A 20,754-nucleotide genomic window follows, 5' to 3' on the forward strand; every position below is an offset into this window, starting at 1 on the left:
AGTCTATGGGTTGACCGGGCTGCCCATTGCCCTTTGAAGTTTGTTTCCCCCTCACTATGAAGTAGCAGTTAACACCGTTATAGCGGACCGTTAGTTCTGACATGGCAGGCAGACAGACGCGTGAATTGGAATGGGCATTTGTAAGACGGAGAAACTGGTGTGCCACCAGAACATAATACCTTGCTATTTGGCACTAGTAAACCCCATTTCTGACACAGGCTTGGACGTATGGTGACTTGAGTTACCTAAAGGTCACTGAATGAACTCAGACAACACATCACCGATGTTAACAGTCCACTAGGTGTTCTTCCATTCAAGTAGGCCTAAACGTCAAAAATTAACTGGATGAAAGCATCGAAAACAGCCTGTAATTTGTAACATGTCATCTCGAATATTAATATCATAGCCTATGCACATTAATGTTATTTATGAGTAATGGATTTGCAGTTGGTTGTCGAATGAATGGGTTGATGTGGACATGCATTGCTCGATGATTTATTGATTAATTTAATTCAGTTATGTCCCTCTCCATTTGTTCTTTCGGAAACAGAAGGCTATGAGTTGTCAGCACTTGGGCTAACTGTTAGGCTATACTCTGCTCACATGGTTCACGCTTGTTTGTACCATTGCAATTATAAAAGACGCACAAAGAGAAGCCTGTCCCGCCGTGATGAAGGGGGACAGATCAGTCTGATTTGAAAAAAAAAAAAAACACATTAGACCAATGCAATAATCTCTCTCTCTACCCTGTTTAATAATCTCTTGAAGATGTTGACAACAACAGCGCAATGTTATCCGTAAACAGATCTAGATCTAGATCTCATGTAGGCTGGTCACAGTTGAACACAGAAAGGCCTTACAATCTGGTCAAATTTAGCTACTTTTAATGTTTTTTTTTTCCATGTCATGTGCATTACAGCATAGGCTAGTTGTCATAAATAAACAATTTGGTTATATTTATGTGTATTATTTATTTTCAGTAGCCTACTCCCTGTGTTTACTTCATAGGCTGTGCCTGCATTTGGCTGTTCACATTTGTTCACATTTGTTGAATCTTATTGTGATTTTGGTAGAAGTGTTGCACTAGAGTTCTGCTAATGTGGTTTCTCTGCCAGCCAATCCCTGTAGCTCTCTGTGGTTCAAGGGTCAAGTTGGAACTAACCAGGCACACATGACCCTTGAAAGCTTTCATTTGCTGCTGTACATTCAAGTAAAATATGAGTCTCAAGGAATGTGAGTCAGTTTGTGTAATGTGCTTGTGACATTTGTACCACCTTGTTTACAGTCTGCGTGGAGCCATGCCTGAGCTGAAAAAACCAATTTAAGCTCTAGTAATAAGGTCTTGTCCATACGGCAGGGGGGAGTTGTTGTATCTAAGTAGATCACAATCTAAAATCAAGAATATAAGATGTCAATGTGTTACAGACTGGAAAACAAAAACACAGACACACACACACACACACAGACATTTTCTCACATCTAACATCAGAAGCTTACAAATGCGCTAATTCACTGCCAACCAAACCCCCTTGTTGTGGTCCTACCCCCCCCCAGCACACACACACACACACAAACACACACACACTGTATGTGGACGGCTGTTTTAGACTTTGTGCTCCTCTGCTGGGGCTGCTGCTATCTTGGCTCCTCTGCACCGCTGTTGATGTGCTCTCTGCTCCAGAGAGTGAGGAATGCATAGCCGGCGCCTGATTGGTGGATCCCGTGAGACATCAAGGGAATGCGTTCAGCCAGCACAGCATCAATAAATAAATAACCGACGACACAGAACGCCGTTCAGACGTTACAACTTGAAACCAAACCCCATTGAATAAATAGCAAAAAAACATACACACACAAACACACACCTTATTTACACAACGACAATGGCAGCTGAGTCCAGTAGAAGATAATTAAACTACTGCGTGTGTGTGTGTGTGGGAGAGAGAGACAGTGCAGAGTGCCAAGGTAAAGTTTGCAGTTCATGTCTCTTTTGCGTTCTGGTGGGTTACCGGGGACAGGGCTGGCATGCTGAATACAATCTGGAGTTGGCTGGCACACCCTGTACACCTGGACAGAGGGACAGGAAGGCAGAGAGACTGATAGAGAGAATGTGATTCTCTCTCTGTATGTTTGTGTGTGTGTGTGTGTGAGAGAGAGAGAGTGACTGTATGAGTGTGTGGTGGTGAGAGGTAATAAGAAACGATATGAGAGGTAAAGACAGACATAAAGTGGAAGCTGGTCATACAGAGAAACTGACGAAGACTTAGTGAAACAGCATGACACACTAAGAGAGAGGGAGAGAGAGAGAGCGCTCTGAAAGGTCAGGGGAGAGGAGAGGAAAGCCCAGTGTGCTGAGGAGCAGTTTACAGTTATCTAACTGCACCATGTTAAGAAGCTGTGGCAGCGCGCCTACAGATCTCCCTGCTCCAAGGAACAGCAGCCTACGGCGCACTGACACCCTGAGCTGATCAAGGAGTGGTTATGGAGCCCAGAGCTGATCAAGGAGTGGTTATGGAGCCCAGAGCAGATCAAGGAGTGGTTATGGAGCCCAGAGCTAATCAAGGAGTGGTTATGGAGCCCAGAGCAGATGAAGGAGTGATTATGGAGCCCAGGGCTGATGAAGGAGTGATTAGATAGATAGATAGATACTTTATTGATCCCCAAGGGGAAATTCAAGGTCTCAGTAACATACAGACCTCACACACAACATGCACTAACAGCAGAAAAAGTAATAAAACTATATAATATAAAAAACACAACTAAGCAATAATGATAGTGGAAGATAAAGAATATACTAAAATACAAATTATACTAAATAACACTAAATCTAAATCAAGTCTAAAACAGTATCCACATAGTGTGCTTAGGGGTGATTAAGCATGAGGCGCTTGCAATGACTGAGGCAGGGACTGAGCCTGTGATTCTCTGTGCATAATAAGGTAAGGTGCTCTGTGAGAGTGAGTGTCATGGTGATGGTGCAAATGAGTAAGTCCAACAGTGCAAGAATAAAGTCTAGAGACCAGCATAAAATAAATATGGACATATAAGAGAGTAGACAAGGTAATATAAAAAAAAACTATAGAAAAACTATATCAGTGCAATTATGGAGCCCAGAGGAAGTGCAGGGTGGCCTGGGGAGAACGCCGCACCTGGCACGCAAAACCTGACACTTTTAGAAGTGGGAATAGCCACTGAGGTGATGATATGATATCAACATATTTTAGTCACAACATTGTGATTCTTTAAATATAAAAATAGATATGTTTCATGTACAAGGAGTCTCTGCAACTGTCTTAGCACAGTGAATTGTACTTAACTCTTTATTTTAGATTGTAGCTTTGACACAAAAGAAAATCAAGGTATTGTGCCACATTCTGCCATCCTTGATGTGATCAGACTAGATGTAGGCCTATATGTATCAAAGTAAAACAAAAATAATCATTTTAAATAACTAATATTGTGATATGTGGTGCCACTGTGACCAACGATTCTGCAATGTAACACTTTACTTTCTTATTTATCTTATGCAGTCTTGAACACCATGATTATCTTATGGCATGGGCAAGACACAAGAGGTGAGATTAAATATTAAAAAGTCATCGGAAGATAATGTTGAATTAGGAGAAATAGGCTCTAATGAGAAAGTCAGCTCTGAGGGGGCAGCCCTGTGGGTCTAGCGGAGAGTCTTTCTCTGCTTGAATGTCCAGTTCTATTTGTGTGCAAACACTGGCTGACCAGGAAAAACGTGGCCTTGGTGCCAGGTTTACTAGCTGTTTGCTTTCATGCAACAAATAGAACATTTGACCTTGTCTCCATAAGCAAAGATCATCTATGTACCAACAAATACAGAAGCCATGGCTGTGCATGACAAAGCACACACCTCTACCCCAGTCATGTAATGTACACAAACCAAAAAAATCTTCTTAGTGGGATAATGTAATATACATGAACATACACTGTCAAAACCAAAAGAACAGTCCTTGAAAGCCCAACAGAGCAGATGTAGAGGGGGGCTTAGCCCACCACGTTCAGCAAACAGTTATTGTGTGCACATCCCACCTTCTGGCAGGTGCAGGACAAAAAAAAACTATACTCAATTGAAAAAATATAATGTCCGCAACACTGCTTTTGACTCCCAATTATTTAATGCATGCACAACAGGCAACGTTTCGACCCTGGGTCTTCTTCAGGCAAATGGTGGACACATTTGATGAAGGAATATATGAAGGCCTTATGCTGTTTATCCAGCACTGACTTTACAAATAACGATGTCAGACAAGGTAGAATATGCTGCATGATTTTATGAAAGTACGATGTATTGCGGCATCAGATGCAAGTCAAATTTGTAGTTTTTTATGTCTCATTCCATCGAACTACAGATCCGCTACCCGATCTGGCAAACTTACATAGTGCCTTTATAGCCGATAGAAGGCCGCGAAGCGAATGCAGAAGTGCCGTTCACCCTGTTACGAGTTGATTAACCACTGAAACGATTTTGGAAACATTATTTTAAGGTGCAAAAAACTCTTTGGTGTTGCTTTAAAATGAGCAGCGACAGGACTGCGCTCATCCCCTGTTCTAATAGTGCTCACTGATCCTGGTCCGAAGCGCTCGCGTTGTTTTGCCCACATAGGCCACAAGGGCAGCGAATCAAATAAATAACATGTGTGGTGCAACATGTAATGACACCGCGAATGGATAACGTCTTGCCAGTATGTGGATGATTAAAACTTTTGCATTTATGTGTGTACGAACACTGGGCGCAACTGCCACATTTATAGTTACCATCAGACAAACTCAGAAAGGACGTCGTGGGTTGCGGACGTATGCCATTTTTGACTAGGCGGTCTCTTAAGTTAGGAGCACGCTTAAAAACCAGCTTAGGTTTTTCTGGAAAAACTCATATGTTTAGGGTACGAATCAATAATATGCCAAAGTTTGTAGACAGCTTTTCTGAATTCTGACACAAGCGGAGAATATTTTATGCAACATAGAGGGGACTTACTTGTATCTTTAGTGCGCTTTTTTGATCGAAGACACTCCTCTTGTGCACTGTAAAAAATAATAAGTAATGGTTACTTGAAAAAAGGGTGGAAACTCGTTGCCTTAAATAACTTAAGTAAACAAAACTTTTCTCTTCCAAGTTATGTTTACTTGATGTCTACAAGTAATGCTTACTTAGAAGAAGTTATCCTTACTTAAGACTTTAAAGTTCTGGTTACTTACTTCCAACTAGTAAAGTTTACTTCATGCCCTCAAGTAAAGCTTATTTGAAACAAAGTTGTATTTACTACTGTTAAATGAGTTACCCTTACTTTAAGTTGTAAAGGGTACTTTATGTTGGATAGTAAAGTTTACTTGCAGAATATACACAAATGGTTGGCACTATTAGATTAGATAACTTTATTGTCATTTTGCAGAGTACAAGTACAAAGACAACAAAATGCAGTTTGCATCTAACTAGAAGTGCAAAAAAAGCAGAAAAATGCAATCTGATATACAAAGACAGGTGGTGCATAGACAGGATAAGAAATATGCGGTGTAAACAGTAGTATACAGTTGGTTTACAGAAGGTGGTTTAGAGTAATATAAATTAGGTATAAATATGTGCAGTGTATTAGCAGAATAAATATGGATATTCGGTATGAACCATATAGACATATATGTACAGTATACAGCTATGTGCAGTGTGGTAACAGTACTGTAGTGCAGAAACAGTAACATTATAACAGTAGTAAGAATACGTGTATGTGCAGGATGAATAGTATGAAGAGCAGTAGAAAATGCCAGGTATAAGTGTAATTACAGTATGTACATTTGTAAATAAATAGAACACTATGGGTGGAATAGGGTAGTGCAATTGTCATGGGGGTTGGGTGTCCCCGTCCAAGGTTTCCATGGTCATGGTGGACACCTCAACAGGCACAGGCAAAGGAGGCATTGGGCGGGGGGCTTAGTTGGTTGGTTGTCACGGGATGCAGAGCTAGAGTTCAGTAGGGTGACAGCCATGGGGGGAAGAAGTTTCCTCTGAACCTGCTGGTTCGGGTGCAGAGAGACCTGTAACGCCTCCCAGAGGGGAGTGGGGTGAACAGTCTGTGGTTGAGGTGAGAACAGTCTCTGATGATACTGCGCGCCTTACGCAAGCATCACTTGCCCTGGATGGCCTTGATGGAGGGGAGTGAGGAACCGGTGATGCGTTGGCCAGTTTTCACCACCTTCTGCAGTTTTTTTCGGTCGTATTCTGGTGTAACCTCCATGTTTCAATCAGTAGTGTTTGAGCAACTGACCTCTGACTTCACATCCAAACAAGCACAACTTACATGTCCAGTTCATTGCTCTGCATTTTCAGTTTTCCAACTGCAAAAAGAAAAAGAGGGCAAAATTATTATCAATATGCATCTATTGGCCATGTTTAACAGCTGATTAAGTTTATCACATTAAATGTTAATTTAAATTATTTCTCCAGAGACCCAATTAATACTGTTAAGCTAAAAATATTATGATTTGGCAACTTAATTTTCTCTATTGCTTCAGGCCTAGTACATTTATCACAATAGAATTTAAAATGTCAATCATACGTTGGAATTATATGGATGCCATTTTGCACCTCAATAACGGCACATTCGTTCAAATTCCACACACTGCAACCTAAGTCCTCTTGCTAAATCACAACGAAAGATTTTAGATAAAAGACCATGGCTTTCTCAGTCAGTAAGGTTATGAGTCCAATTATCCTAATTGTTTTATCAATACAGTAGGAATATCGACGTAAACCATATCGGAACTCCCCCTATTACCGTCGGTCCCGTATTTCCACCGTCTTGCATGTATGTGTCACTTAATATCAATTTCTATACAAACCAAGACGGCAGACTCCTAAAGAAACGCAACCACCCACACCATAGGTGTATCTAAATTAGCTATGTACCAAAAATGACATTTTACCGTGACTCAAAGAGCTGTAGACAGTGTTGTAAGGCTGCGTGTACACAACCGCTTGGAGCTCCAGTGGAATTTTAATTTCACGACAAGAATTCTCGGTCTAACCGTTCATGTGCCGTTGAAACGGTGTAAATAGGCGACCCATCAGGCCAGCACTATAACTCCGAGCGTGGTAAACAAAATCAGGCAGTAAATGCTCCCGTTAACAAACAAACCAGATTTTGTTCAAATCTACACACCTATGGCTACTGAAAAATGTCAGGTTAATTTAGCAAATGTTATTTTGAAGTGTTAAAAAACATCGTTGTTTTAGAATTTCTGAACAAAAGTGGTGATAATTGGGGGTGTTACGATACACAGTTTAATCTTTACACTTTTGAATCAACTTAGCATGCTAGCAAGCGTTTCTCATGAGAAATGGCTAACGTTAGAACTAAACTTCATTAAGAGAGCTCATGAAGACAACTGCTATTGGCAAATTTATACAGCCTAGTTCTAGACCCCAGGCGCCACCACTTCCTCATAACTTCGATAACATAAAAAATATCAAAGGGCTTGAATACCTAGAATATTTGTTTTCTGCTCTGCATGGTCTGAGGCAGTGTTAACAAAGATCTTTGGTGTTAACTTTTATAGAAGCTAGCTGCTATCAGTTAGCTGCAAACTGTTAGCAGCTAGCGCATATATCGGCCACTTAGCAAGTTGAACTTAACATTACCCCAGCTGTTAATGAAACCGAATGTACAGTTTTGCACAAATGCTGTTAGTTCAACCTATACTGTAAACATTTGACACATTAATACATACTGTAAACTTACCGGACAGAGCAAGTCACTGGTGAAGCTGCGTTACACTCCCATCCCAAAAGTCAGCACCACCGTAACACTGCCAACCGTTGGCTGTGGAATCCAGAATGCTCCCTCTGCTAACTGTGCGCGTGTGCACTGCGTGAGTCCAGTTTACTCAGGTCTGAGTTGTGAAGCTTACTCGTGTATCTCAAGTTTTAGACCCCATTGTTGCAAGTTCGGCACATTACTAATGTTACTCTAGTAAGAACACTAGGTCAGCCTATAGTAAGTAAAGTATACTTGTGTTACTGCAGTAAGATGTAGTGTCATTTTTTACAGTGTGTGATCAAAACGTATTTTGGCCGAATCAACCCAGTCTTGTTTATAACCTCAATTGAGGAATCTTTTAGTCAAGTCTGCAACCTGCGCAGAGTAGGATGTATTGTTGCTGCATATTCTGCGCACACGGTGGAACTGACTGATCGGAAGACTTTTGACCAGCGGCCTAGGATGAAAACTATCCCCATGCAAAATAGTATTGCGATCCGTAGGCTTGCGAAACAGATCAGTTTTCAGAGTCGTACCTTCTTTGTATACCTGAACGTCCAGGAAACGAATGCGATGTCAAGTCAATTTATTTATAAAGCACATTTCATATGGCATACATAGACACAATGTGCTTTGAGTGGAGAGTCGTCATTAAATTATCTAAAATAAAAATCACACTTAGCAAAAGAAAAGACAAAGAAAGGAAAAAAAGAAAAGAAAAAACAAAAAAAAATAGAAAGTTAATAGATAAAAAATAATAATAAAATGGAGTGTTTTAAAAGCAGAGACCCGTAGTCATGAATTAAAAGCTAAAGAAAATAAATACATTTTAGGTCCCTTTTTAAAAGCGAGAATTGATTGTGATGACCTTAATTCCAGAGGTAGGGTATTCCAGAGGATTGGGGCACAGTAACTGAAGGCATGTACAGCCACAATTCTGGGGATTGTGAGGAGACATTTACTGGAGGACCTTAAGTGACGGGTAGGATCATAAAAAGATATCATATAAGAAATATAGGGTGGGGCAAGGCCGCTTAATGACTTAAAAACAAGAAGTATTTTGAAATCAATTCTTTGTTTAACTGGGAGCCAGTGAAGTGATTTAAGAATTGGGGTGATGTGATTAAATTTAGATGTTCTAGTGAGTATTCTATCAGCTGCATTTTGGATAAGTTGAAGTTTGTTTAGCATCTGTTTTGTTAAACCAGCATAGAGTGCGTTACAGTAATCTAAACGACTGGAGATAAAAGCGTGTATTCATTTTTCACAAGCCTGTAAGGACAGGAGGCCACAGACTTTAGAAATATCTAAGGTGGTATAAAGCTGTTTTGGTAATGTTAGATATATGTTTTTGAAAGTTAAGATCTGCATCAAGAGTCACTCCTAAATTTTTTACATCCTCACACGGTTTTACCAAGTGGGAGGTTAGAATTGGGTGAAAGTGATGTCTCATGGCCTTAGGGTCTACAACCAGAATCTCTGTCTTCGCATCATTTAACATTAAATAATTTTGGGCCATCCACTTTTTAATGTTGGAGATGCAGCAAGTGAGGTCATTTAGCGGACTGGGGTCATCAGAGGAGATAGAAATGTAAAGTTGGGTATCATCAGCGTATGAGTGGTAAGAGATGTTGTGTTGCCGTATGATAGAACCAAGAGGTAACATGTACAAGTTAAAGCAAAGGACCAGAAAGGAACAGAAAAGGATCTCCCATTTAAATAGGATGAGATCCAATCAAGAGCTGTACCTTGAAGACTAACTGAGTGCTGAAGACGTTGCAGAAGTATAGAATGATCAAAAGTATCAAATGCAGCACTTAGATCAAGCAGAACAAGAATCGACATTTTGTCATTGTCAGTCGCAATTCTAAGGTCATTTACAACTCTGACTAGAGCAGTTTCTGTGCTGTGATTTACCCGAAACCCAGATTGATAGGCATCAAATATAGAGTTTTGAGACAAGTAGGTGCAAAATTGCTTGTAAACAACCTTCTCTAGAATTTTGCCTAAGAAAGGCAAGCTAGAGATAGGCCTGTAACTCTCACAAGCCTAGGCTAGGTTATATAATGGCATGTTTAAGGCAACCAGGGAATGTTCCAGATAGTAGGGAGGTATTAACAAATGGCCTATGTTTATCATAATTCAAAGTAAATTTCAAATGTTCATTACAAGAGTTGAGATACTCATGGAAACACATTAATTCATCTACTGTGCAGTCAAAAATCAGAAAAATATAATCTATAAACCGCTTGTAGAATAAGATCTTTGGGTAGAATGGATTACTCTGATGCAGCACAGATTGGTTTTCATAGCAGGCATAATTAGGAGCCATCTTACTTGCCATGGCAGTGCCTTTCTTTTGTATATAGAACTCATCTTGAAAACGAAAAAAGTTGTTGGTCAGAACTATATTAGCCAAGTCTAGTATGCACTCAATGCTGGGTTTTGGCTCAGACTGATTTAAAGAGAGAAAATACTGGAGTGCTTCAAGGCCACCGTCATGTGGAATATTTGTGTACAAACTCTGAACATCAAACGTATTGAACAGTTTATGAGTTAGTGTATCACCCTCCTTTGGATCTGTTGTGTCCTCGTCAAAGATAGACTCCTTCAGCATTATGCGGTCATAGTCTTCTTGGTTGAATTCAAAAATGCCGCTTTGGCTGGTGTGAGTTTCTTCATCAGTCATGTTGTCCAAGGAACGAATTATTTTCCGAGGGAGACAACAGATCCAAAGGAGGGTGATGCACTAACTCATAAACTGTTCAACCTACAAGAACGAGAGATTAGACAGCATCTGCACGCTGTAACGCTAAGCGACTATTTAAGAAAAAATATTATCCCTCGGGGTCTCGGACTACAAAAAGCGCCTGCTTTAGGCCAAGACAACCCGATGTTTTGCACACGCTGGTGCGAAATATTAAACAAATGCTCCTTTGACCTGATGGCCCTCGTTATAAGTGAAATCACTGCTCAGCTGGAATCGACAAGGGAAGATTTCAAGCAAACAGAAATCAAATTGAAAGCGCTGTCTGATAAGAAAAAACATGCGGAAATCAAGGAGCTAGAACGCTACCGAATTGACTGCACAAGCGAAGTCAGGAGTGTCAAGAAGGCCAAGTTTGCGCGGGACGCTGAGGATTACAAGCAGAACAACGTCTACTTTTGGAAGGATGGGAAACCAGAATCTCAAGCTAAAACCCAGCAAAACCAGAGACAATGCACACGACTTGGACGCCAACGACAACAAGGAAATAACCTAGCGTTCATGGGCTTCGGAAAAATCTTTCTCCGAGTGAAAACATCATCATTCCGCGTCATTCACGTCACTTAATGTGTGAGTCAGAGGTCGGAAACTGGGGCTAGATTTTGCAGTGAACAGAGTTGCCCAGTTAGGGGCTCGTCATCACTTTTGTTTTCACGTTGAAGTTCGTTTGTAGTCCATGTGGCCTTTCATGTCCAACAGTTTTCATGTGAACTTGGGAATTTGCTGTTTTTGTCACTTGAAAGATGCATATATTTCTTTCACAAGCATCTTACACTACATTTTAAGCAAATACAGTTGTTTGTTTAGGATTAGTGAGTGTATGTTTTAACCTTTGTTGTGGCATCCGTGTTTGTCACACATTCAGATGGCAAAGCACATGAACACTGTCAGAAAAACAAAGTAGCCATGGGGGCGGTCCTTGTCATTCCGAGGTGCCCTGAATGCACCCTTATAGACAATGGCTGTCTGTCATCCTCATCATATGATTCAGGCTCTGATGTGAGTGGCCAATCAGAGCGTGGAGCGTCTTTTTTAGGATACGCCCAAAGAACGCCTCAAAATCCACATCGCTGGCGGAGAGGAGGCCTGCTCTCAAGCATAAACGATGCCGAAGAAGCCAACGGAAAAGGACGCAGGCCGCCCCGTATTCAGACCAGCAGGAGAGTACTTAATCTTTCTGAAAAGACATTGTCTGACGCTTGCACGTCGGCCTTGAGTAAGGGACTGAGTTTTGTTCCAACCACCCACACTAATGACTTTGAGACTATTATAAATTTTCAGAAGTGTTTTCGTAACCTAAGATTGAAGGCGTTTTTCCATTCTGATATGAGAGTCCATTCTGATATGAGAGATTGTGTGACCGGGAGTGTTTCTCCTCTGGACCTAGTCCACTCGTCCGCCACCTCTGCCCCTGGTGACTCGGCCCATAGTCGCTTCAAGAAAAGGTCTACATTCATTCCTCCCTTGACACGTACCGCAATGCCTCTCTTGACACGTACTGCCGTTTAGTTGAGAATGATGTAAAGGGCTTATTAAAAAATAATACAACAAGTGTACAACAATTTGTCTAAAGAGGAAAGAGAAGCTGTAATGGATTTGAGTAAGGACAATAAGATTGTGGTACGGCCTGCTGATAAGGGGGGTGCGGTTGTTTTGCAAAATGTTGTGGATTATGAAAATGAAATTAAAAGACAACTAAGTGATTTAACATTCTATGAGAAGTTATCCTCTGATCCTACTACAAGGTTGAAGTCCCGGATACACTCCCAACTAGAACATCACTTTAATAGTGACGAGTTTGATAAAAAAAAATCTTTGAGTTTCTTAAGGTTGAACACCCAGTGATCCCGGTCATTTACACACTCCCTAAAGGGAAGACCTATTGTTGATCGGTAGCCTAACGGAAAATATATCTGCTTATGTTGATTATTTTATTAAATCAGAAGTGGTCACCCTTCCTTTCAATATGGGCCTACGTGACTCAATCGACTTTATCAATTCACTGAAAACCTTTGATGCTACGTCTGACAACTTGCTGTTGGCTACGTTTGATGTTCAGAGTTTGTACACAAATATTCCACATGACGGTGGCCTTGAAGCACTCCAGTATTTTCTCTCTTTAAATCAGTCTGAGCCAAAACCCAGCATTGAGTGCATACTAGACTTGGCTAATATAGTTCTGACCAACAACTTTTTTCGTTTTCAAGATGAGTTCTAAGAAAGGCACTGCCATGGGAAGTAAGATGTCTCCTAATTATGCCTGTTTAGATATGGGTCTTTTTGAAAACCAATCTGTGCTGCATCAGAGTAATCCATTCTACCCAAAGATCTGTTTATCGGTTTATATGATATTTTTCTGATTTTTGACTGCACAGTAGATGAATGAATGTGTTTCCATTAGTATCTCAACTCTTGTAATGAACATTTGAAATTTACTTTGGACTATGATAAACACCGCATTAGTTTCCTGGACGTTCAGGTATACAAAGAAGGTACGACTCTGAAAACGGATCTGTTTCGCAAGCCTACGGATCGCAATACTATTTTGCATGGGGATAGTTTTCATCCTAGGCCGCTGGGTCAAAAGTCTTCCGATCAGTCAGTTCCACCGTGTGCGCAGAATATGCAGCGACAATACATCCTACTCTGCGCAGGCTGCAGACTTGACTAAAAGATTCCTCAATAGAGGTTATAAACAAGACTGGGTTGATTCGGCCAAAATACGTTTTGATCACACAACACAAGAGGAGTGTCTTCGATCAAAAAAGCGCACTAAAGATCCAAGTAAGTCCCCTCTATGTTGCATAAAATATTTTCCGCTTGTGTCAGAATTCAGAAAAGCTGTCTACAAACCTCCAGAAAAACCTAAGCTGGTTTTTAAGCGTGCTCCTAATTTAAGAGACCGCCTAGTCAAAAACGACATACGTCCGCAACCCACGACGTCCTTTCTGAGTATGTCTGATGGTAACTATAAATGTGGCAGTTGATAGATAGATAGATAGATAAATAGATACTTTATTGATCCCCGAGGGGAAATTCAGGAAGTTCAGTTGCGCCCAACGCGAAACCTTTTGGATTCATTTTTTAAATACAATGTCCCCCCCATGGTCTTAATGAGGAATTCGATATAAAACCGTTCTTAGTAGTATATTTTGGTAAGAAACTGTCTGTATTTACAGGTTGTATAACTGTGGGGGTAATGTCCCTTTCATTATTTGGGGAGGCTTGTATATATGGAACTGTTTATTCACTTATTGTTTTTTCTTTTTCTTTTTCTTTTTCTTTCTTTTCTGTTGATAGCAATGCCATGTACTCCTTTGGGGATATTGTTTTTTGTAAGCCCTTTTAGAAATGTATAGGTTTGTGTAATACCTGTATGTAAGTGTTCTCTTAATTGAGTGACTAGTGGGGCTCTTAGACCCAATCATACCAGTTGACATCACATGGTAGGTCAGCTGATTGTAAGGCCTACATATATTCCTTCATCAAATGTGTCCACCATTTGCCTGAAGAAGACCCAGCAGGGTCGAAACGTTGCCTGTTGTGCATTAAATAATTGGGAGTCAAAAGCAGTGTTGCGGACATTATATTTTTTCAATTGGGCTTAGCCCACCACACAGTATGATCTGATTAGCTTTGCCACTGTTTGTTCATTGCATCTGCTGAAGCAGTGTGATGTTGTTAAAGGTTGAAGGCCATGGCAAGTGTTCTGTGGTGGTGGTGGTGGTGGTGGTGGGGTTTACAGGATGCCTCAAATGATTCAGTAGCAGTGTGGGGTTCCTGCTGTGATGGGCTGTTGACCCAATTCCCAAAACAAAAGCTGGAGCCAGACAGCTATCGGTAGCAAGCCTGAAAAAATAGACCAAATGATGTCCACAGATACTGGTGCTACCCTCACACAGAAACCCTTATTTTGTGTGAGTTGGTGTATTCTAGCTATGGCCCTGCTGGCCCACATTCAACAGGAAACAAACAGACTTTATGGAGGGAGGAACTCAGAGTTGAGTGAGACTTTAGGCTTTAGTTGGTTGGTAGGTGAAAGGGTTACAGAGGTGGGGAAGGAAATGAAGAAGGAAGGGAGAAATAGGAGGAGTGTCCCTGGGCCTGAGCGCTCGAGGCCGAATGCAAGCATGAGCTCGGGATCGTTTTGGCAGCTGTCTCCTCCCAACACTGCACCAGGCTCCCCAGTAGGATTCCTTGGACTCGGGGGTCTTGGGTTGCCACAGACATGCCCGGGAGAGCGTGAGTTTCAGCTTTGGCTATAAGACATACATCAAGCAACACACACACACACACACACACACACACACACACTCCTCCCTCCAAGCCAACCTCCCCAAAGCAACCCTGTGACTAAGACCTGAGTCAGCAAGCAAACGTCTGCACAGTTTCTAATGAGAGAAAGGCTGGGGGGGAGAAAATAGAGAGAAGAGGAGTGGAGGAGGATGGGGATCTATCCTTTAGTTTCAACAGTCCACGGCTGATCTGAATTGGAATTGCTCGTTTTCCTTAACCCGCTTGTTTGAACAATAACTGGACTCACAGTAAGTTTGTTTTGGCGCTCGATGCTTGTGTCTTTCTCATTCAGTGTTTAAAGTTGCATGGAGTGAAAACTAAAGTTGTAGCTCCTGTGTTGGTGATCTACTGTATAGTAAGGTCATATTTAAGCTGTGTGTGTGGGGGACTCTGCAGTAAGTCTGCAGGACAACTGGAAATGGAGATGATCTGCAGGATTGTGGGAAGTCAAAGCTATAAGTAAAAAGCTATTGATTTCAGTTTTTCAATAATCTACAGACAGTTGACTTAATATCTTTGGAATGTGGACAAAATAAGACATTTTTGAGGATGTCATCTTGGGTTTAGAGAAACACTGCATCTTTCACCATTTTCTAGTCACCATTTTCAACTAATCAATCGGGATACTAATCAACAGTCGACTGAAAATTATTATTTGTTCCATTTCTAGTTGCAGTGTGTTTTCTGCACCTGGATCTTTGTCTGAGTTTTATCTTAAGCTTTCCTGTGCTGCAACTTGTGCAAATGGTTCGGTATGCTGCTGTCTCTCAGAGCATTTTCTGAGTCCTTGGACTAATAGTCCTGATCTTGACCGATGCTGTGACTCTCTCTCTCTCTCTCTCTCTCTCTCTCTCTCTCTCTCTCTCTCTCTCTCTCTCTAAAGTGGAAGAGGGTGGGGGAGTGGGCTTGTAAGAGAAATGGGTGAAAGAGGTGTTTGAGTGTATGTGTTATAAATGATTTAGCTCATTGATTTAGTGGCAAATCTGGATATTTCCATGTAGGTATAAGCTTGTGTGTAGCAAGGTTCAGAGGGGTCTGGGTGAGTGCTTTGGCTTTTTTTGTCGTACATTTTCAGTTTATGCATGCTTGTGAACAGAATTTTTCTTTTAACATTGTTCCTCTGACTCCTTGTCATAAAAAATAGTTTTCACATGCCACACAGCCACCCCTCCCTATTGTCACTGCCACCCTAATGTTAATCCTGTCAAGTGACCGGAATACCCCTGCCAAGCCTAGTCTGTGTCACTAGAGTTAAAAATACCCATCAGCCACTAGAGCATGACAGGGCTCTCTTTAGCTGCCCTACTGATCGGCTATCTAGGCACATTTGATAACCGTGACCTACTGTGCTAGCTTTTATACAGTAGTCTACACTCACTCTGCTAAATGAATATGTTATGAAGGTGTTATCTAAAGCAGTGTTTCTCAAAGTGTGGTCCGGGGACCACTGGTGGTCCGCAAGCTATCCCAAGTGGTCCGCGAGCAGACGTGGTAAAATATAATAGATGAGTTGTTTGCCATATTGAACCAACTTAAATGTAAATCCAAACAGTTCTGCAACTCTGCCTATATGTAAGCTATGCCCGTTTAAATCATATGAATCCTCTGACACAATAAGCAAGGTGCAAAGACAATAAAAAAAACTGTTGAAGTAGGTCTACTCATTTTTTTTTAGCTAGGTGGTCCGTGAGGTTTTTTTTTATTGATTAAGTTGTCCTTGGTCTGAAAAAGTTTGAGAAACACTGATCTAAAGTACATCCCTGCCTTGTTTTATTTGAGATTGGGCTTTGCTTGTATTGCTCTTGCTTAGGTTAGAGATTTTAATCTCTGGGTCAAACTATACAACACTGTACAGCTGACATGGAAGCTTTGTCTTTGACTGACAGGTTTTGTAGCCATATTCAATTTCAGTTCAGTTTATTTGCCAGACTCATGTCCAAAAGCCACGCAAGACAGGACAGATAAAAACAAACAAAACAAAACAAGCAAACAAACAAGAAGAAAAACAAATACAAGAATTAAAATACATACAGACATTTCAGCCAATGCACTCTCAGTCTGGATGTGTACCTGGAGCAGCTAAATTCCTCCCTGCCTAACACCATTGGAAACTCTAAAGGGGGCAGATATGCTCCCCCCCCCCATTTGATGTGCATCTGCTGGTGGGCATCCCAATAGGCAAGAACCCTCACAATATACCCAGGCACTCCCCCTCCATAAAAAATAATGTCTTAATTTTGCCTACACATTATCACCCAATCAGGGCATGCATGTGTGACATGTAGTGTCATGTAGTGTGGTGGTGCCGGAGAGTGTGTGGGGAGATAGTAGCCTATGTTAGCCATTCGCTTTTAGCTTGTGCTAACCTCCACCACAATCACTTACTGTACTCTCAAAGTCACTGTCACTTATGCACACTTATGTGTTCTTTTTCCTGGGGGGTTGTGTCATGGCGGCTCCAAGTGGCATCCACAGTAAGGCTTAAGCCCCAGGCCACACCCTTGGGGTGGATATTATACTCTTTAGCCCCACGCACTAGAGGGACCTTATGTAACCATGGCTCTGTGCATGTGCTTCATTGAGACATTAAGGTCTGTGACCTCCCTTCCTGAATATGATGTATGATCATTTTGTCAAATTATTGTAAATGCCTCATATGTAGTTAGCGAATATAATGAGACTAACAATACTATTTAACCCTCCAACAAATAGTTTTAGTTTTAGCTAACTCTCTTAGCACAGTTTGCCTTTCTGTAACTCTCTCTTTAAAGTTGCATCATTAGTCGTCATCTGACTTCCCAGAGCTCATCTAAATGTCATTAATTGAGTGCATTAAAAACACTGATTCTGTTCTCATTCTCCAAGAAATATAGGTCATGTACAGAGTAGCATTCCCTTCTCATTCAAATTTCAGAAAGTTTAATCTTTTTCACCAGACCCTCTCAACAAAGACGTTGGCTACGTTTCCTACATTTATTTGTATGGGGCCATAATAAAGGGATTGTAAACACTGGAAGAATGCATGTCCAATTTTCTCATTATTTATCATTCGTTGACCTCCGTGGCTCATCCCAGCTCTTCAAATGAAAGCCGACTCTCAGCCGCAGGGTAGAGGGGGTGGTGGCGGCCGGCAGGAGGGTGGGCTTGTTTGGACCACCCTCCTCATCCATCTCAGAGCCTCCCCTATGTGTCTCCTACACATGCTTCAGCCAGGGGAAGAGCAGTACCAAGCACACACAGCAGAAATCACATTAAATGTGTTTAAAATAGGAATATAAAAATATAATTTCTTTAATAGCTTAACTTCTCTACTCTGTTTGGGCTTGTGCATCTGTGTATTCTTGTTCTTTAACACAAGTTTCTTGTGGTAGCCCACATAGTAGTCCTAAAGTACTGAATAAAACAGTTAAATTAAAAATGTATCAAGTGCCTCTTCATTATTTATATATTGGACGTTCATCCACTAATTTCCTTGTAATGTGTACAAGCCATAGCCTGACGAGCCAGACCCACATTAAAATGTAGGGTCTGGGCACTCACCGTTAGCAGTGCTCAGTCCGAGGGCGGGATAATCGGTTGTCTTTCAAATTCCCTCTTCACTTAATAGGACAGCTATGAGTCCCATCGTTTCCCCACCAGCGGAGCTAGTTGGCTAGTTCAAACTTTTGCCAACTTAATAAAGCTTAACTCACACTGTTAAGCCAACAGCAACATCCATCTTATTTGTTTTCAAGTAGCAGGGAATTCAAGCCAAACCGTTTGCAACTCTGCCATCAATCATTATGTTAAGCCCGTTTAACGACTCTATACACGCATTTGATTGGCCTGATAGAAGTTTAATTTTTCGAGCTCACAAGCCAACGGAGAGTTGCTAGACTAGCCCTGGCAGCAAATGTAATTTGCTGCCGCTAGGGTGCGTCTAGATTTCTAGGCTATACAAGCCTTTGACTAGTCACAATTATAATGAAATGATAAATTAATAGACTCGTAATCTGTATGTGTTTGCAGTGAAACTGTACTCTAACAAGAAATCGTGATACTTTCGGTGTGGTTGTCTGTCCAGCTTTCTGCTTATTGTCCTCCTGTCTGTGTACAGGATCACATAAAAAATACTGGCCAGATTTCCATAACACTTTGTGGAAAGGTGTAGCATGGTCCAAGACTAAAGCTATAACAGCAGATTCGACTCACAGGCAAACTGCAGCCATTAGTTTCGGTTTCGCTACTGTTGTGGTATATGGCATTTTCATCTAATTTGCCCTCTATTGTTCAAAGCCAGGAAAGGCATTTCTTTACAGACAGTCTCACCCTTGAACAACTCAGTTGCTGAGTTTATGTCATAGAATTGGAGAGATGCTTTACAGAATGGGTTTGTCAGTGAGTCCACTTAGGTGTTGTGAGAGCAATGTTGGAATGAGGGCCTTGTTTGGTCACACAGGGATGGTGCAAGGGGTAGGTTTTTGTCCACATCTCTCTCTCTCTTGCTCTCTCTCTCTCTCTCTGTACTCAGTGCCCTATCTCATGATAGGTTGACATTTGCTTGCCTTTTCGCCGCCAGTAACAGATCTCGTCTGTTCGTGCCTACAGTATATTGTTTGGGGATTTTTTCCCCTTTTATACTGCATGCTTAGCCAAGTAAACTCCAACAGCTCACCCTCTTTAATCCAAGTTAATCTCTATTGACCTAAAAATTTAGATCTGTATGTCACTGAAGTCTTTTGGGTCTTGACTGAGATCTTTTGTGTGCCCGGTGACCTCCAGTACCTGGCTATTAGGTTGTTTTACTTCTGTGTGACACCTCCTGCTGTGGAATGGAAAGCCTAATTGAATAATCTTGTCTTTGTATAACACACTGGAATGCTGTTATGCTGAGTTGCTGCATCTGTGAAGAAACGTGCATTTCTAATGCGAGCAATGCCCTTATGGTGGCCAATTTAAAGAAACGGAATAGATAAACACAGCATGTTTTTATCTATATGAGTCTATATGAGTTTCCCACAACAGCAGAGGTACTCACAGGAACGTTTGAATAAGAGCCCAGTGCCCCAGCTGTCTTGGCAGAGACCATAGAGCACTGCACATTACATCAGCCTGGAATTAACCACAAAATAATAATTTGATACAAAATAATAATTTCATATGAATTTTAATATAAAACAATATGAGAATAAATAAACTATTACTCACTGCCTTACAAATGTTGTATTTCAGTTCAATTTGACTACTCCTAAACATTGAGAGTCTTTCATTTATAACTCACCATCTTCAGTGAATTGCTCTAAATACAATTTGCAAACTGCACCAGGTTTCAATGTCAGTTAATAAGGAGTTGTGTCTTTTTGAAGGCAGTAGCTATGTGGTCAGGGTGGGTGAAGCAACGTGGTCTGGGAACATCCCTCCTGCTGAGAACCACCCAGAGCAAAGGATTCTGGGTCCTCTGATCCTCTCATCTTAGATGCACAAAGCCGACCTGTGACTGCTAAAAGATAACCAGACAAGTAAATGTGTTATCATGTGTTTATACTTGTGGAGGACCGTGGAGGTAAAGGTGTTCATGTGGTACATACTTATGGGAAAACAGAGAATAGCAACCAAGAAGCAAAACTCAAGAAAACCTCCTTTGTTTATTTGTCTGAAGTGTTAATAAGTCTCTTATTATTGACCTAAATGCAGTAGCTTAATATTCTTTGTGTTCTACCAATGAGCGTTTCCAGCAAGAGAAGGTGTGGGATAATAACATATTCCAATTGTTGTGTGATTGTGTTTTTTTTTTTTTTTTTTTGCATGGTATACCATAAAGCAAGCGATTGCATTTTTATTGTTGTCCAGTGTGGTATAGGAATTCATTTGCAGTGGTCTTATTCTGCTTCCTGGGTTGGATTTTCAAAGACTCTTTAGTGCATTTTGATATGG

At 41.1% G+C, this 20,754-nt stretch overlaps 1 protein-coding gene across 1 annotated transcript in view; it reads left to right on the forward strand.

Annotated features, from left to right (window-relative positions):
• The window catches only part of stat5a (signal transducer and activator of transcription 5a), a 108,167-nt gene that overhangs the window by 628 nt on the left and 86,785 nt on the right, over window positions 1-20,754 (forward strand). The window lies entirely within an intron of this gene.

The sequence above is a fragment of the Alosa alosa genome, chromosome 6 (genome assembly GCF_017589495.1).
Source record: "Alosa alosa isolate M-15738 ecotype Scorff River chromosome 6, AALO_Geno_1.1, whole genome shotgun sequence".
NCBI lineage: Eukaryota > Metazoa > Chordata > Actinopteri > Clupeiformes > Clupeidae > Alosa > Alosa alosa.